Source organism: Marmota monax, unplaced genomic scaffold (genome assembly GCF_021218885.2).
Source record: "Marmota monax isolate L192 unplaced genomic scaffold, Marmota_monax_Labrador192_F-V1.1 WCK01_AAM20220418_F8-fsc00027, whole genome shotgun sequence".
Lineage (NCBI taxonomy): Eukaryota > Metazoa > Chordata > Mammalia > Rodentia > Sciuridae > Marmota > Marmota monax.
In genome coordinates, this window is record NW_026694617.1 from 11,916,778 (window position 1) to 11,933,360 (window position 16,583).

Here is a 16,583-nt window from a genome sequence, read left to right on the forward strand (position 1 = left end):
AAATAGTAACAATATAATGTTTAAAAAACACATTAGAAGAACTGAATTGCTAAAATGAGTCGTGATACTTATTTTTTTTTCCATTATCACCCTGTCTTGTTCATTGCATGCGTTTTTTTTGGTCTATATTTTGAAGAAACCACTTCTGTTCTCAGATTTCTTTAGGCCACCTGGTGAAACCATTTGAACCTCACTTTCTTATCTTAGATGATTTTACCTAGTGAGATGACACCAAAAAATAAAAAGGCATCTGTGTGACATTTAAGGGAAATGAAGGCCCATACATACATGCAGGGAACTGTGGCACTTAAACCAGGCAGAGGCTACAGGAAAAGCACTTGACATTTATTAGCGCCTCTGTTCTGTGCCTCTCTTCTGGTGCCCATTTCTTCAGAAGACTGAAGCTAAATTACCAGCTTGATCTTCCATGGCTATCCATGATTACAGAATGGTTCTACCTTCTGTTTAATGTCCAGCCATTCTCTTTTTCCTCAGTGATTTTCTTCTCTCTGCTGTCACAGAGAGAAAAGCACTAACACAATAATTCCATTAAATATGAGTGATCAATATGAGTTGGATGTCTGCAACACTAACCAGGGAATAAAACTCCAGGAGATCTTGGGGCTTCTTGGGCACATGTCTTCAGGCTTCCTTTAAATTGCGTCATGTGATTGGTCAGTTCCAGGCCAAATCCAGATCAATACAATTGTCGATCTTTACCTGTTCTTTCTACAGAAAACATGAATCTCTTAATATATCAAATTGTGCTATGTTTAATCCAAATTAAACCACACCATTGCACGATCACGGATTACACCATTTAAAACATGTTCTTTACAAATATATATATAAAAAAATACAAACAGGGTGTTGGCACATGTCTGTAATCCCATCTACTCAGGAGGCTGAGGCAGGAGGATTGCAAGTTCAAGGCCAGCCTCAGCAACTTAACAAGACCCTGCCTACAAAATAAAATTATATATATATATATATATATATATATATATATATACACACACACACACATATATATATATATATATATATATATATATATATATATATATATATATATGTTGCTGGGAATGTAGCTCAGTGGTGAAGCACTTGCCTAGCTTGCACAACACCTTAGGCTCAATCACCAATACTGCAAAAAGAAAATAAAGAATTATAAATACTGTTGATGTATTTATTATTATTTGCTCTGTGCCAGAAAGTTTACATTTGCCACCTCATTTAATATTCAAAACCCAATATAAGTTCTATATATCTGTATTATTACTATATATTTTGTCCATTTGGAAAAAAAATTCAAAGAGGTTGAGTAAAATATTTCAACTACTAATTAGCATATTGATTTGAATACACTTCTTTCTGGTTCCTAAAGTAATAGTTTTTGTACTATGTTATGTGTCTACAATAATGCCTACTCATTTGACATTAAACTCTAATCATCAAATCTGGAATTTGTATGTAGGCACCTCGCTGATAAATTTAGGGATGCAGATCTGAGGTTTTCCACTGAGCATTATGAATGGACATAAATTGTATGAAACTCTGGTTAAGGCACAAAGGAAAGAAGAGTTCCTTATCTTTATTAAAGAAGCTGGATCATCTTCTGTGCTTGCACAGACAACCAGCATATGGGGAATGGAATTCCCCATTCCACATTCTTTTCTCAGAACCATTTCTGGTTGTTTCTTTCTTATGTCATATTTATTCTCAAATTTGTGATTTTCTTCAAGCGTCTCCCTCTTCCAAGAATACAATTCCCTTCTCTCTCTCATCCTTGAAGTTTGATTTTCCAGGCTCATCTCAAATCTGCTGCTCTCTATAAACCATCCTGACAATTCCATTCTTTGCCCAAGTTCCTAGTCCCTGACTTTGCATGTACCCACCCAGGGTGTCCTTGGTCCAGCTGCATCTGAATATCCTAGAATGCTGGACAAAAATGTAGATACTTGCCGAATAGGATCAAAATGAGGCTTGGGAATCTTCATGTTTAGTTGGCTCCTACCTAATATCTATGTACACTTAAACTTGAGAATCATTGATTTTGTGTCTATAAGATACATTTTTGCCTGGAAGTAGAATGACTTACATTATTTACTATTTTAATAATTCATGTAAACCTTAAATCCTTAATAAGACTGGTAATTCTTTGAGTGCAGAGGCTATTCATTTACTTCTTTTGCATCCTAGTATCCTTAGAAAAGTTCTGGGTGACAGTAAATACTTAGTGGATAGTTTCTCTAAACTTACCCATGAGTATAAATACATGGAAACCAATTAGCTTCATTGCTTAAATGGTATGGTTTACAAGAAAAAAATCTATCAATAGAATGCTTAGTTTTGCAAAAAGATATAGCTTCACAGCAGGGAACATTTGCAGCATTGCAAATATCCCCATACATCCTGAGATTTAAAAAAAATTGTGTATACTCAGTATACACTTTTTTTTTGGAGTGGGGTATCAGGGATTGAACTCAGGGGCATTCAACCACTGAGCCACATTCCAGCCCTATTTTGTACTTTATTTACAAACAGGGTTTCACTGAGTTGCTTAGTGCCTCGCTTTTGCTAAGGCTATCTGTGAACTCATAATCCTCCTGTCTCAGCCTCCCCAGCCCCTGGAATTACAGGTATGAGCCACCATGCCAGGCTTACACTTTTATTAGGAGGAAAAAAAAAACAACAAAAGTCAACATGATTATCTTGTTGGTAGAAACAACTGGGTGTATTCAAGTATAAAAGGACAATGCATTTGCTTCTATCATGTATTCCCATGTTCTTTCTTAGAGCATTTGGAGTTTGAAGTACATGCCAGTTATAGTTAATTGTCATTGTTGAGACTATTGGTCAAGGAATGCAAACTAAGATTTCTCCTGACATTCACTGGTTGTTAAGTCTTAACTAACTCCTAATTCTGAAACTCACTATTGGTGAATTTCTATTTATATACTCTAGATTAATAAATTTCAAAGACTTTAGGCAATATATAGCAGAGTACCATTTCTGAGCTGAGCCCTCAGTGTTTTTCAGATACCATTCAAATCAATAAGATTTATTTTCGCCTGACTAGCATCTAGTAACCATTTGCTTGGGCTCTTTTTAATGTTCTCAATTTCTTCATGTTCATTCATCTCTCTATTCTTGAAAGAGCTGATTAACCCTCTCAAAGAAAAGAAAACATAGAGATAAATTGTATGTTGTGAAATTTTCCAGGCCCAGATCAATTAGCTATTAGTTTTTCTTTTCATTTCCTAAAATAAAACCTAGTTACCTAAGGTAGCATAATCTACCCTGGAGTCTCTAAATTCAGACACAAGTCCTCAAATACTTAAATGGGCATCATTTATTAACCATGGCTTCAATAATCATTCTTCCAGTGTCATAAAGTCAATGACTGACTGAATAGATAAAGATTGAACTGTGTCCTCAGAGGCCAGGGCTTGTTCTTCTGTGAACCGAGAAGCCAGAAGCAAAGCAAATTCCAAAAGAGGAGGAGAAGGGCCCAGCTCTTGAAAAGACAGTACTGCCAGAGTCTCTGCACTTGAACCAAAGCACGGCAGGTCACCAGGGCAGGGAGGAATGGTTTCTCTGGCCCACGTCTGGGTTCATTTTTAACTTGGGTCCTCTAGGAGATGAAAGGCAGATATTCAGGGATGGAAAAGAGTGAGGTGAAGATGTGTAGAGAAAAGGAAGAAGAGAAGGAACATTCCAGAACATTAGCACACTGTTAGAAGAGGGAATAAACAATATGCTAGTTTATAAACCCATTGCATTAGAGAGTAAGTAAAAATAAGTGTATACATAATTTATAGAGGGTCATATTTTCTCCCTGGGGTCTCCGGTTTTATGACTTGCAGATGAACACAATTAATTATTACTTACCTAAGTCTGTAGTGTTGCTATTTAATAATGCCAATGGGTCATACCTAAATCTTTGAAGAATTAAGATCATCTATAGAGCTAACTTGACATGAAACAGGAGATGTCAACCTTGCTAACGGTTTAGTATTACAAAAGGCTATTTTCTCCCGAAGAGTATGCATGGTAAAGCAAAATGACCTCTGACCTCTATTATAATAAATATCAAATTCTTTAATAAATTAGATGAGAGAGAATGGTTACTGTCTGTGGTCTGATGATGTGCTTATTTCTACTTATTATGGTCAGATTTATTTCCTGGTATAGGAAAAAAAATTGCCTATTTTGTGTTCAACCAACTTTTATTTTTTTTTTTTTTTGGTACCAAAGATTGAATCCAGGAGCACTTAACACCAAGTCACATTCCCAGTCATTTTTCAATATATATATTTTATTTTATTTTGAGACAGAGTCTTGCTAAGTTGCTTAGGGCCTGGTTAAGTTGTTGAGGCTGGTTTTGAACTTGCAGTCCTTCTGCCTCAGCCTTCTGAGCCACTGGGATTGAAGGTGTGCACCACCAGTGTGCCCGCCTTCAATTGACTTTTTAATATTGAACTTTTACAATTACCCAGTTTGCTTTTCTTTTTGTGAGGAATAACATACTGTAAACATTTTGGGGTAGGTACTTTTTCATATAGTAGGAGTTTAATAACATCTTACATATAAGTAAATGAATGAAGAGGTAAATAAATGATAAAAGAAATAAGTCTAAAGTACTGAAAGAAAAGAAATTAGAGAGAAAGAGGAAGTTAAGTAAACCCAAGCACTGGCTACTCTCTCCTTTCCTGCTAGCCACCTCTCCTGATAGTTGTGTTCCCCCATTCCTAATACATGCATGGGTATTGTAATCCTCGTGAGAGCTTTTAGGTCATTCCTAGATGTAGCCAGGATTCCTGAGTGCAGCATATATTAAATTAGCACCTGGGTGGGAATTCAGACAGAGGTCAAGGCGCTCTGAGAACATAGCTGTGATTCCAGGACTCTCAGAAATGCAGAGTCACTACCATATAATCCCACCTGATCTGATTAAACATATAGAGAAGCCTTTTGACTTTGCATTTACTCCTCCTGCAAAGTCAAAAGTCTTCTCTATAGAGTTTGGTCCCATCCCCTTTATTGATTCTTGATTTTAATTCTTGCGACAAAGGAGTCTGGGGCCTAATCCCACATGATGGAGATTAGGGCCTACTTTTTCTTCTATTAGATGCAGGGTCTCTGGTTTTATTCTAGGTCCTTGATCCATTTTGAGTTGAGTTTTGTGCATGGTGAGAGATAGGGGTTTAATTTCATTTTGTTGCATATAGATTTCCAGTTTTTCCAGCACCATTTGTTGAAGAGGTTCTTTTCTATATAGTTAAATTCAGTCAGTCAGACACGGCCTTTGAGTATATGTTATGGTTAGATACGAGGTGCCCCCCCCCAAAACTCTTGTGTTAATGCAGGAGGTAAAATGAATAGACTATGAGAGTCCAAACCTCACCAGTGGGTTAATTCACTTACTGGGTTAATCCAGATAGTGACTGTAGGAAAGTGGGTCATGTGGCTGGAGAAAGTAAGTCCCTGGGAGTGTGCCTTATAGTCTTTATATTTTGTTCCTGGCTCCTCACCCTCTCTGCTTCCTAGCCACTATAAGCTGAATATCTTTTCTCTTCCATATCCTTCTGCCATATGTTCTGCCTCTCCTGGGGAGCAGGGCAATGGAGTCGGCTGTCAGTGGACTAGACTCTGAAACTGTGAGCTAATATAAACTTTTATTCCTCTACTTGTTTTAGTTGGGTATTTTGATCACAGCAATGAATGGCAAACTAGCACAGTAGAGCTGGAGAGACTTATCTAAAGAAGTGGGTTAGGTCAACCTTTCCCTTAGTGGTCTCAGTTCTGCTATAAAGATATTGTTGCTCCAAGCTGAATGTGTCCATTTTTCTCTCTTGGGGAAAAAAATATAAAACCCTGGTATTTTTTCCACCACTATATTTTCACCAAAAATATTGTCCCTTTGAGATATCTCCTGCTCTAATGACAATAAAAAGATAAAATATTAACATAGTTCCTAACGGTGATTTTAAGTGTAGTAAATGGCAATGACCTGATCCAGTTTACTGTCAAGTTGACCTGTCTTCTTTTAGCAAATTTTACCTAAGTGTAGAATATTTCACAGTATGTTATTAACATGAATGTGGGAAGTTAGCCAGGCTGCCCTCTTTTCAATAATTTTCTGTTGGCATAGCTACAGCATTCTCTGCTCTCCACCACTTGGCTTCTTTTATTATTTGGAGTTGTTGACAAATTTCGTTTTAATGGATTCACAGAGGTACATTTTCAGAATAATACTTTCTTCTCAACTTCTATCATAGTGCAGTTAAACCACATTAATGGACAGACCATAAGTTATGCAGCTCAACATATACTTTTGGCCTGGATGAACAAATGATTGTGGTAAGGTGTAGTTTGAATTCTGGTAGGTTTTAAAAGAAATTAGGCTGCTATATGTTGGATTCAGTTTGTCCCTCTAAAGTTAAAGTGCTGAAAGCTAATTCCCCAATGTAGCAGTATTGAGGAGCAGTGGTGCTCAAAGGGAGGAGATTAAGTCATTGCGGCTCCACCTTTGTGAATGATTAATGTCTCATGAGGCTAGGTTAGTGCTCTCAAGACTGGATTAGTTCTCCTGGGATTTAGGTACTTCAGGACTGGATTAGTTACTGTGAGAATGGCTTTCTATTAAGTAGGTCAGCCTCCTATGTCTCTCTCTTGCCATGTGACCTCTCTTCTGCATGAATTCAGTATCCATCCACCAAAAGTCCCTCATCAGAATCCAAGCAGAACTTCAAAACTATGCATCAAAATAAACTTGTTCTCTTCATATAGTACCAGACCTCAGGTATTTTGTCATAACAACAGATAGCGGAGGATATAAAATGAACACAACTAAGTCTTCCTAGTAAGTGAATTGATGTGCATAAGATCTTGTGCCTACAAGAGGGAAGACAGCCTTACTTGGCAAAGCTCTCTGAGTAGTTTGGTGGAGCATAAAACGAGTATGTTGAAGAGGAATTAGTTCTACCTGGTCTGTTATTTTGCATCATAATCTCCATCTTCATAGTCTCTAAAACAATTAATTACAAATTCTCGTGACAAAAGCCTTCATCTTATACAGTTTTATGGATTTTTTTATTTTTGAGAGTCTAATACCTTTAGTTTGGAAAATTGTTCTAGGCCCCTGTAAAACATCCATGCAAAAAAAAAAAAAAAAAAAAAAAAAAGATTCTTTCCCAGGGCACCCTTGAATTCTCTAATGATGGTTGACTCATTTCTTCTTCCAGATGTAACATCACCTCTCCTCTCTATTAGACTTATTTTTCCCTGACATTGAGTCAGAATTTGTCTTCCTGTCCCTTTAGCTACTGTTTTAATTCTACTTGAGATCACTGGGGAAAGACTTGAGCTCATCTTCCATGAGACATCTTTTATATATATATGAAGTGTTACCTTCTATATTTGCTTCAACTAATCCTTATGTCTCAAATTTTAAGTCTCTTCACTATCCTGGTACTTATCTTTGAGGAAGAACATGCAAAATTTCCCCCCCACAACCCCATGTTTATAGTCGGGTTCCTGAACGGAATGTCTTATTTCAGATTGTTTGGTAGTGAGGACCAGGACTAGAATCTCACCTTCCTGGTTCATAGTTTTTATAGCCATGCAAGCTAAATTGAATCAATTTTTTGACATTGCCCCCTTACATTGAGGAAATATTTTAATATTACTATCCAATGCACATTCAAAATATTTTTCTATGTGCGATAGCTAGGTGATCTCTATTTTGTCATAGAAATAAATATAGCATTTTTTTCCTCTGTCTTGTTATATTTGTACACATGCTTTAACTTTCCATGATTTTTGTCATCCATCAGAATACTAAAGGGACATAGTCTTTGTTTTTCCCTCCTTAAGGCATAAGTTATACTCAACTTCACCAACTAATTCTTTCTTAGTACTTTTAAATATTTGGGTAAGAAGAGTTAGTGATTATTCTGATTTTATCACTGATATCTCAAAAGAAAGAAGGATTATGATCTAATAAATATTTTTAAAATATATATATTTAAAAATATTCTCTAGAAAGGAAATATTATCAGTACTAAATATACCTGAATATGTAGCTGCCATGGAAATACTGGAAATGCTAATGTATTCCTCCTGGCCAATCTTCTGTCTCTTTTCTCTTGTGGAAATGTGATATCCTGGGTGGAATCAGCAATAGCCACTCAGGGGACTCAGTAGAGGCCACTGGAGGCAGAGAGAGCAAGAACTGGGAAAGGCAAAGTCAGAGAGAGAGAGAGTAAACTGAGCTCTGATTGCTCCTCTGAGGAGAAGGAGGTATCATCTAAAATTATAGACACCCAAGGAGAGAAAATTCAAATTACTGCTATCAAGATTTTTGCATCTGTCATATCAGTGATCTCCAACAATCTCATGATTATAGATGAGGCTTGGGGTAGTTAAGCACCTTGCTTGAGTTCTTTTAAGTTCTGATTCAGATCTGCTGGACTCTAAAGCTACTAATTGTGACCTCATGTGAACTCTATCAATAGTTAGGTGCCAACAGTGAGCAGGATACAGACAGACTCCCATGCTAAGGATATTTAAAGTCAGAAGGGGCTAGAGTTACTTCTAAATCCTGTCTTATTTGGTGTTTCTAGCCAGGATGTGGAGGATAAGATGCAGCCCCTTTCGGGTGATGCATGTTACATGGCACCCTGAACATAGCACTTGTTCCTAATAAGGTGGGTAGTCTGTTCTCGGATCAGTAACAGGCTGGTATAGTAATTAAGAAAATCTAGCAGAGATGAGGCAGGTGGCAGTTAGTGACCATGGAAGTATTTGGTGGTCACCTCATGGACCAGGATATCAATGTCATGGCCAGGGTGACAGAATGAACTAGTATAATAAGCATGGAGAGATTTCTGGGACATAGAACTTTGAATTTAAAATTAGGATATTATCAGGCAAACCAGAATGTATGGTCAGCCTGGCAGAGCGTTGAAGAGGTTTCCAGCCTCTGTTAACCAAAGAGGTGGAGATAATGTTGACTCTTTCCTTTCATTCATACAGCTCACTCTATCATCCTGAAGGACTCTAGATTTTACCTTCTACAGTGCTCTCAAGTTTTCTTGCCTCCTCAACTCCTTGACCACTGTTCTCGTTCAGACTCTCACCATTGCTCATGCTTATCGGAACTATGAACTAGTCTCTGTATCCATTCCTGACACCTTGCACAAAGCCACATGTTCCCCAGTGCCACCATAAGCATCTTCCCAAATAAAACTAAACATGTTGTTTCCCTGTGCATACCTAGCAATGAATTTCCACTCGGGAAAGAATAGAGTCCAATCTCCACACATAGTTTCAAAAGTTCTATGGAATTCCAAGCCAGCTCATGTCTTCAGCCTCTTCTTCCCAAATTAGCCTGCCTCACAGGCTAATATAGATTCTTTTCTATAAAACAGCTTCCATCCCTCCAAAACACCAGATCAAGCCAAACCAATCCAAAACTTGTGCTCTTTACCTACAAGCTTCTCCATCTGATTTTCATTCTGCTTTGGACATTCTTCTAAGCCTTGCCCCTGTATAAATTTTGTTTTCATCTTTCAAAACCTTTTGTAATGAGATGATGAAATACCTACAGGAATTATCTCTACATAGTCCCTATTGTGATTGGAAAGAAATTATTGATGGGGATCAGTAGTGACTTCCAGAAGGCCACAGTGCTTTATCAATTAAATGAAATATTATGTCAGTACAATCTTATACCTGAAAAACATTAGCTACATCTGCAAGCTGCCTGCTGTGCCTCAGGACTGCCTTTCTTTTTAGCATTTGCCCTAATAATGTAAGCTAGAACTGCAGCAAATTCAAAGAACAAAAGGAAGCTCAATGTTTGTCAATCAATATTTAATCCCTTTAAGGAGGATGATTAATGATGATTTTGTAGGATCACTTGTTTTCTAGGTATGGCCCTAGGACCAGTGGAATCAGTGTCACCTGGGAACTTGTCCAAAAGGTAAATCAGAAGACCCATGAATCATATTAAATCAGAGATGGAGGAGAGAGCAGGAGAATAGGAAATTCTGATTTAACAAGGGTTTAAAAGGATTCTAATACATTTAAACCATTGCTCTAGTAAGTGGATTTTAATAGCTATCTGAATTAAAATCATGTGTGGTCCCCAATATGGCAATGTGGGAAGTGGTAGAACCTTTTAGAAGCAGGGCCTCATGGGATGTCCTTAGGCCATAGTGGATGTGCCCCCGGAAGGAATGAAGGTAACTCTACTAGGCCTCCTGAACTCTCAAAAGAGCAAGTTGTTGCCCAACCCCTGAATTGTTGTCTGGTTCCCTATTTTGCTATATGATTTCTTTCTCACACACCTTCCCACCATGATGAGCTCATCAGAGACAAAACCAATGGGGGCCTTTCCATTCTCAGATCTTTGAACCTCTGAACCTATGCATTGAATAGAACTCTCTTATTTATTAAAAATAGCCTGCCTCAGGTATTTTAATATAGTAACAAAGGGACAAATACATAAATAGAAGTGGGATTGCTGGATCACACAGTAGTTTGATATTTAATTTGCTGAGGAAACTTTGACTGTTTTCCATTTGGCTGCATCAGTTTACAGTCTTCCTCATAATTTTTAAAGTAGTATTTTGTTTTATTATATCATTTAGTTTTTAATCTCATCTATAAATCTATCATTTATCCAGCCATTTGTTCATCCCCAGAGCAGCAAAAGCCTCAGCATATTGTTTACTGATCCTACAGAAAAACTTGGAGGACTCAACAGAGGGTGTTTGGACATTTTATTACTCACATGTCCCTTGGCAGAGATAGGCGAGGCTGCAATGAGAGCCACATGGTGCCTACAAACAGGATAGAAATTCTGTATAGATGAATTTCTTGCTTTCTTTTTTTTTTCCTTTTCTTTTCTTTTTTGAAAACCAGGGATTGAACTCAGAAGCGCTTAACCACTGAGCCACATCCCCAACCCCTTTTTATATTTTATTAGAGACAGGGTATTTCTGAGTTGCTCAAGGCCTCACCAAATAGCTGAGGCTGAGTTTAAACTTGCAATCCTCCTGCATCAGCCTCCCGAGTCACCGGGATTACAGACAGGAACCATGTGCCTGGCCAGATGGATTTCTTATGAGCACATTCCTTTATTTTAAAGCCAAAATCACTCTGCTTTGATCTCCACCTAAAGATTAGAGACAGGGAAGTGGCCTGTTTCCCTTCTCCTTATCCTGTGTTTCACATTCCTTAGAGTACCTCTTATCTCACACCAGGAACAAGAAGTCTTCCTAGGCTCCAACTTGTGTTTATCCCAATAACATCCACCTCATTCCCTTTAAAAACCTGAATTTTAAATCTCATTTCCTTTGAAAATATTCCCTTTTTGGGCTGGGGATGTGGCTCAAGCGGTAGCGCGCTCGCCTGGCATGCGTGCGGCCCAGGTTTGATCCTCAGCACCACATACAAAGATGTTGTGTCCGCTGAAAACTAAAAAATAAATATTAAAAATTCTCTCCCTCTCTCTCTCTTTAAAAAAAAATATTCCCTTTTAGTAAAAGAATAGTTAGGGGAAGGGACAAGAGGAGAGGAAGGGATGGAAGACCAGGAAAAAAGCCCAAGTTACTGCTTTCACCAGAAATACATGTGATAGTTACATTCAAATAATTTATAATATTTTAAATTTAATTTATTATGTGTTGGTCTAGTGCTGAAAATATAAGAAGGATTTTAAGACATGGTCACCACCTTCAAAAAGTTTGTGGTATAGTAAAGAAAAACAATATGTGAACAAGAAAAAAGAAACTGAGAGATTGATCTAAAATCTAAACCTCTTTAGGGGAGTTTGGACACAAAAAAGGGGTGGTTAAATATACTGGTATGTGAGAAATAGAAAGGCTGTAGGGCCATTTTCAGAATATAGTATTCAGCTTTAATTGAATCTAATTGTAGCCATTTTAATGACAGCCCTTACCTTTGCTAACCCCAATTTTAAAATTAGCCAATCGCATAGATTGTACCCATGAAACCTCCAATCAGGGCAAAAGGCAGTGCTGCATTAGAGATACAAACAGGCTTATAGCCAGTCCAGGCACTCTGGCTAACCATGTTCTGTATCACTGCCCTTCTGTCAGAAGTAAAAGTTTGCTTTGCTCACCCACTTGTGAACATGTGTCTGATTTCTTGCGGCACCTTGGTATTTACAACAGGTGTAAGACCATGGAGGGCAAATGCTCAAAGCAAAGGAGATAACTGAAACAAGCTCATTATCCAAGTAGATATTTCCAGGTGAACACTGGAAGGAAGGCGTTTACAGTCAAGGGTAGACCCAGGTCAGGGGAATCATAGGGTGATTAAAGAAGCACTTGCTGAAGTAGGTGGGGGTTAGAGTGATAAACTGAAAGAAGTGAGGCTGGATGAAGTTTTAAAAAGGTAAAGGCATTTGTTCATGAGCTATACAGTTTATACCTAGCACCAGGGACTATACTAGGGACTACTAAGATGAAGAATACATAGTGCTTACCTTTGAGAAACTCATAGCTGGGTGGGGCCAGTATAAACAAATCTTATTCCCACAATGTGATAGGTATCAAAATAGTGACTTGCAGGACACATTGCGAGAATCTAGAGGAAAAATTGCATAATTCTGCCACAGGGCACGTAGAGAATAAAGGTCAGGCTTAATCTGAGACATGAAGAAGTGGGCATCTACTGGGTGGATGGGAGTAGAGTTACAGGTAATCCAAGCAAAAGATTTAAAAAAAAAAAAACCAAATACAGGGTTTCATGTGTTGTTCATCGTGCTTGGATTATAGTCTCTCTAATGATGAATGCTCTAGGGAGAGGTTGGTGAAGTCCATGGAACCTAAAGGAGGATGGCTTATAAATACCAGATTACGAAACCTTCTACAACACTCGCCAACAAGGTAGGTCCACAAGGAGTCTGCTTCCTCTATCACCTTACTTCTGAATCTAAATGCTGCATGAGTAGCATCATCGATTGAGTCCAGGTCTCATGATTGGGCCCTTACTAGGAGGGCAAATGGGCCCAAGCCAGAGCCCATAGATATCTGGTTTCTACCCTAGAAAGACAGAGTGGTTCATGTGTCAAAATCTTTCCAAGAGATAGTATGTATAGCCCAAAAGTGCTGCACTATTATGGAAGACGGCAACTCACCTGGCAAATGAGCTAATGACAGGCTAACCTGAGAAGAGTTCAAAACATTCTGCAATAATTCAGGTGAAGTGTGAACTCAGAAGCCAACAGTGGGACTGGAAAAGAGACGTCACACGGAAACATCTGAACGTTCAGGAGGTGGAGTCTATAGAACAGAAGACATATTTGATAAGAGTTCTTGAGAGAAAATGGGATTATGGGCCTATCTTGAGGGACAGGGAGAATGTTAATCTTACTGGAAGTGGGAAGAAATGAAAGTGATTATGTTAAAGGATGGAGACTTTTAAAAAAAAAATGGGAATGGAGGCTTTTAAAAGATTTGCTTTTCATGATGAAGAAATTTGCTTTTTGACTCTTTTGTCTTCCAACAACACTGACCGAGTGAAATGATCTTGAATTTATAAAGCACTTGGTTGTATTCAAGGAATTGAAATGTTCATGCAAAAAATATTAGAGTTGAGCTTTTCAGTAAGTCATGAGATGTTACTTTTCCTGACAGGTAGTTCTGTCTAGTTAATGGCTGACTCAACAGTTCAGTGGCTTACTTTTTTAAATACATAGTTTGTGTCCCCATGTAGTATCTATAGAGAACACTTCTCCCTATATTGTTGAATGGTGATAGACAGCTATTACAATCAAACCAGTGGAACTATGATCTAAAATACAGAAAGGATGAATTGCTTTTCATCCCATCCTACCATGAATCTTTTCCCCTCAATTAGGGCCTATTTAAATTTGTTGGGGATGTCAAAGGGAGGCAGTAATGGGCCTGATATATCCCCACCATAAATTTGGCAGCTGGTAAACTTGGTCCTGGGCCATGTGGAGGCATGTAGCTTTAATTGGTAGGCATAGCCTCCCCCCCGGTCAAATACACAGAAGCAGGCCCTGGAGCAGAGCGAGTCCTTTCTATATAATACCTACTTTCTCATAGCTCTCATAGGTTCCTTAAGACCTTTGTTTGACAGGACCTAACTCTTTTTCATCAGTGGATTTGGGGCAGTGACAAATCTTTCTTTATATTTAGGTCTAGGAAATGTAAGTGCTCATATTCTCTCCAAAGCAGTTATCAAATAAATAAGGTTCCTCCAGATCTGTCTTAATAGATTCTTTTTAGCTAAGCATCTCTGCCTAGTTACTGTTATATAGCCTAAAAAATCTGCTCTTCATCTTTTGATTCTGTCATTCTTATAAAAACAAACAACAAATCACAAAGTGCTTCAGACACCTTTGTACTGTCATAAAACATAGACAAGTGATTCTGGATTTTTCAGAGCAATCTTTATTTAGGTGCATATGACATAAATAATCTAATAAACAGACATATTAGCTCTGATGCAATGGAAAGAGGCTCCGGCGTGGTGTTGTCAATTATTATGGTTTGGATGTGAGGTGTCCCCCAAAAGATCATGTGTGGGAAAATGCAAGAAGCTTTGGAGGAGAAATGATTGGGTTATGACAGTCTTAACAAAATCAGTGGATTAATCTGCCGACAGGATTAACTGAGCCTCTAACTGAAGGCAGGTAGGATGTGGCTGGAGGTGAATCATTGGGGGGATGCCTTTGGGGTATATATTTTGTACCTAATGAAGTCTCTCTCTGCTTCCTGATCATCATGTGAGCCACTTCCCTCCACTGCACTCTTTTGCCATAATGTTCTGCTGCACCTGGAGCTCTGAGCAATGAAAACTGCTATCTGTGAACCAAGACCTCTGAAACCATGAGACTCACATAAACTTTTCTTCCCCTAAAATTGTTCTAGTCAGGTCTTTTAGTCACAGCAGTGAAAAAACTGACTAAAACATCAGTCTTGAGCTCTAATCTTCACTCTGCTGATTGATTTTAGACTCTAAATTAGGAGAGCCAATTAGCAATTGTGCATTATCTGAAACACAGGACTGTATTGAGGACATTGAGATGTTTGTGGAAATACTATTAACTTCTAGAGATGCACCAACAGATGCATCATAGATGCAGCATAGGAATGGAAAGAAAGTGATATACTCAGGCCCGGCTTGCCTATCAGGTCTTGGGTTTCTCTACCCTGAGGAAACACTGTTCCTTCTCCCTCCTTCACCCTCCCCTAAGTTACTGTGATTTGGCTTCCACTGGACATGCACTCCACATCAAGACTTTGCAAATCGGTTCTCTCTGGCAGCAACTCTCTATATTCTACTCCCATTCCTGCTGACCATCTCTTGTCCCTCCTTCAAATCTCAGCATGAATATTCACTCTTTGGATAAGCCTTCTAATCCATGAGTGATATAGATCCAAGTAGACCCTCATAGTTTTGGTATTTTTGCTGTATATTTTGCTGTATAGTATTTCTCAGAATTGTAATTAAGCAATCATTTCTATAATTAGTGTTATAATATCAGTATTTACCAATATAATTTCTATAAGATCAGGTGTGATTTTTGTCTGATGACTACAGTCTAGCTCACAGGTCTTTGTACAGAGCCTGGATTATGGAAGACATTCAATAAGTATTTGTGGAGTAAAGTAATTTTGTTTGCTGTATACTTTCATACTTTTGCATATGCCAATAGATTTCGTTGGAAGAGGCTTCTCGCTGCTTCAACTAGGTATTTCTTCTTTCCTGAATGAATTAATTCAGATCTCCTTTCCACCAGATATTCATTCAGGTCCTAGGTAACTCTTAAATGCCCTTATAGTGCCTTGAATTTTCCTCCATTACAGAGGCTACACAGATTTCACCTGTGTTTTGTTAATAAGTATCAGAACAACACCAGAGCAGGCAAACTAGAAATTCTTGGTTGGAGTTCTGCGTATAATCTTTTAAAAGAATCTTTCTGGTGGTGCTGCTAAAAATCCAGGGTTAAGAACCACTGAGTACATTGTACTATATCTTCAACAAATTTACATTCTATCTCTGCCAGGAGACCAACTCTTTGATTGCAAAGACTTGTTCATTGGCCTATCCTCTGGATATGGCACAGAACTTAGCATTTTGGTGAGTATTCATGAAATGTTTTGAATGAGTGGGTAGATGGGTGTTTGTTATAGGGAGAGAACATGTCAATATCAGGTGACTTTTCCCTCAGATATTGGTGATAAAGGAATGCCTTAATGAAGGCCATGATCCAACTATGACATGAAGGCATTCTCTATTGAGTGAGAAAAATATATAGTGATTGATTATTGACAAAATTCAAGATTACTTGTTGCCTCTTGGATAATAACATAGTAATTCAATCATATACAGAGTTCTCCAACAGTATTTGGTTGGAAGAGAGTAATTGGATTCAGGCCTATTATGAATGGAAACTGACATGTACAAGAGTTTCACAAAAAAGACAAACATATGTTAGTAGAATAATCATTGTGTCTTCTTTTAAATCCCCAATATAGATCTACAAAATAAGACAGGAGATAGAGGGAAAA